The sequence below is a fragment of the Sapajus apella genome, unplaced genomic scaffold (assembly GCF_009761245.1).
Source record: "Sapajus apella isolate SASKATOON/1434 unplaced genomic scaffold, GSC_monkey_1.0 scaffold67, whole genome shotgun sequence".
Taxonomy (NCBI): Eukaryota; Metazoa; Chordata; class Mammalia; order Primates; family Cebidae; genus Sapajus; species Sapajus apella.
Window position 1 is genome coordinate 7,097,459 of NW_022437007.1, and position 3,314 is coordinate 7,100,772.

A 3,314-nucleotide genomic window follows, 5' to 3' on the forward strand; every position below is an offset into this window, starting at 1 on the left:
GTGACTCACGCCTGTAATCCCAGCACTTTGGGAGTTCAAGGCAGGCAGATCACTTGAGGTCAGTTCAAGACCAGTCTGGCCAACATGGTGAAACCCCATCTTTACTAAAAATACAAAAATTAGCTGGGTATGGTGGCATGCAGCTGCAATCCCAGTTACTTGGGAGGCTGAGGAAGGGGAATCACTTGAATCCAGGAGGCGGAGGTGGCAGTGAGCTGAGATCAGGCCACTGCACTCCAGCCTGGGCAACAGAGCCAGACTCCATCACAAATAAACAACCAAAAAATTGTAGCCATTCCTGGATTCTGATCCACTACAGTGCTGATCTCACAGTCAGCATGCATGCAATGAAGTAAGTACACTGTATATAATATCATCTCTAGATGGAATTGTTTAAAAATACAAGTCAACTACCATGTGTTAAGCACCTGCTAAATGTAAAACACTCTGAAATATCTGTTGGTTTAACTGTGTGTATGTATGTGGTGGGGTACATACATGTGGTGTGTATGTATGTGTGAAGAAGGTGGGGTATGAGGGTGCATAGATTCCTCTTCAGATGTTTTGTGAGCACTCATCATGTACTTGACCCTCTAATGGGTACTGAGGTGGTCAGAGCTTAGATAATAGTGGAGAGAAAGACAAGCAAGAAAATTAAGTGCATCATGCTAGATGAGGATAAGTGCTATGGAGAAAAATGAAGGAGACAGGTGCATATGAGACCAGAGTGGGAGCTGCAATTCCAATCTATGTGGTTATGAATGATTTATCAGAAGTTGGTATAGAACCAAAATCTAACAAGGTGAAAGAGCCAGCCATGAGGCTGTCTGTGGAAAGCCATTTCAGCCAGAGTAGCCAAGTGCCAAGGCCCTGAGGCCAGAGCATGGCCCAGATTCGTGGAACTGCAGCATGGTCTACACGGCTGGGGTAGGACGGAAATAACAGGAATTATTTTAAAGGCAAAAGGGAAGAGTAGATCATGTGGATTCTACAGACCGTTATAAAGACCTTGGCTTTCATTTTGGATAATATGAAAAGTCATCAGAGGTTTTAAGTGGCGGAATGACATAATATGACTCATTTTAAACAAGAAAAATAAGACAGGAGATGGGAGTTTTTTCTGGTTTGTTTATTTATTTATTTATTTATTTATTTATATTTTAGACAGGTCTCACTCTGTCACCCAGACTGGGGTGCAGTTGCACAATCATGGCTCATTGCAGCCTCAAACTCTTGGGGTCAAGCTATCCTCATGCCTCAGCCTCCTGAGTAGCTGGGACTACAGGTGTGCACCACTGTTCCTGGCCAAAATTTTTATTTTTTGCAGGGAAGAGATCCCATTATATTGCCCAGGCTGGTCTCAAACTGGCTTGGATCACCACCCAAAGTAGTGAGATTAAAAGCATGAGCCACCGCACCCAGCCATGATTCACTTACAAATTTTAGATAGATCTAGAAGAAGAAAGTGTAAAAGCAGGAGGTGACCCTTTATCTTGCTATTAATAACTCAGTTAAGAGTGGATATTGGATTGGACCAAGGTGGCAGGGATTAGTTAAGATATCGTTGGGTTTTATAATAGATAAAGGTCTGTCTTACAAGATTTGCAAATGAAATAGATGTGGGTGTGAAAGAGAGAAATTAAGAATAACTCTAGAATAACTTTTTTTGGGGCATCTATATATTTTATTTTACTTTATTAAATCTTACTAATATTCCTTAAGGGACAAACCGTCAGACAAGTAGGCTATAGTGAAGAAATCTTATTTCGGAGAGTTAAGAAACCACTATGATACTTCCAGGTATTATCTTCAGTGATACTTCTTACCTTTATTCAGGGACTCTAGGTAATATTCAGCTCCTACAACTACCGCAAATGCAGCAAATCCCCATTTGAATCCTTTAAAGAATACATCAAAAAAGGTAATCTTTTTTGCAAAGCCACACATGTATCTCCAAGTTTCACTGCGGCCCCATGGATCCCTTAGCCCTTGTGCAGGCAGCCTCTTCTGGACAGTTTCTAATGGTGTCCCTTCTATCTTCCATTGCCTATACTCTGGAAGTTCCATTTTACCATGTCCATGTTCATGTCCATGTCCATGGGCCATGTCTGTGCCTGAAGTGAATCTAAAGGTCTGATGAAGATCTACCACCACTTAGGCGTTAACTCTAGGCTTTAGGGCCTGATAAACTGGAAGTATGGGGTTGTCGTCTACAGCAGTGAGGAAGGAAATAAATGCATCAAGGAGAAAAGTTAGGATTTTGGTTTTGAAGATTTTGTGTTGGTGATTAGACTTCCAAGTGGAATGCTGGGTAAGCAATTGAGTATTTGAAACTGGAGTGGAGAAGAACAGTCTGAACTAGAGTCAAATGAAAATATAATACTTGGGAATTGTATATTTAAGGAATATTTACTATCAAAGATAAGATGATATCACCAAAGGAAAGAGAGTGCTTAGGGCAGAGAAACAGCCTTAGGTTTGAGGCTTTCCAATGTTAAGAGTTTGGGTAGAAAGATAAAGTAGGAAAAAATACTAAGAGGGAGACCACAGTGGGGAAAGCAAAACCAGGAGAGTGTGGCATCCTGGAAGAAGGAGTTTCCAGGCAGTGGATTCCACGTCAACTATGTCAAATGCTTTTGATCGGTGGTCTAATATTCATATAAAGTATTGTCCTTTGAATTTAACAATGGAGAGCTCACTGGTAATATTTTCATTAGTAAATTGCGTGAAGAGGAGTGGCTAAGAGTTCGACTGATATTGCCTCAAGAGAGCATAATAGAGGAAGAATTAAGAGGGAAGCAGTAAAAGCATGTGTTTTATGTGCATGGAAATGATTTAGCGGAAAAGAAAAGGATGCAGCAGGAGACAGAACTGCTGAAGTCACGTCTTTGAGCCAGTTTGTGGTGCGGCATCTCACGCACAAGTGTAGGATCTGGCATTCTTCACTCAAATTAGGAGAGATGGAGGGTTAGGTCAAAAGTCCAGCTGAAATAAAGGGAAAAGCTGCGGAGGTGGGAGCTTGTGCAAGTTCTCTTGCGACTGCTTCTATTTTCTCAGTAAAATAGAAAGCAAGGTAGCTTCATACTCTCAAGGAGTTTGAAATACAGTGAAAGAGACAGAGGAACATACTATATCAAGGCTGAATATTATCAACGTTAAAGCAGATATATCTTGTATTGAACAAATAGGACTCATGTGATGTTATAAATGCCTTTATTTTTGTCCTCCTTTACGTTATTCTATGCGGCCAGCCTTACCTTCCACTGGATGAAATTTAGGACAAATCACCACGTTTTTTTCCAGTCATGTTCATT

General features: G+C 40.9%; 1 pseudogene; it reads right to left on the reverse strand.

The window, feature by feature from the left end:
- Positions 1-1,736: 1,736 nt before the first annotated feature.
- LOC116530558 lies at positions 1,737-2,106 on the reverse strand (annotated as a pseudogene).
- Between the last annotated feature and the right edge of the window lie 1,208 nt (positions 2,107-3,314).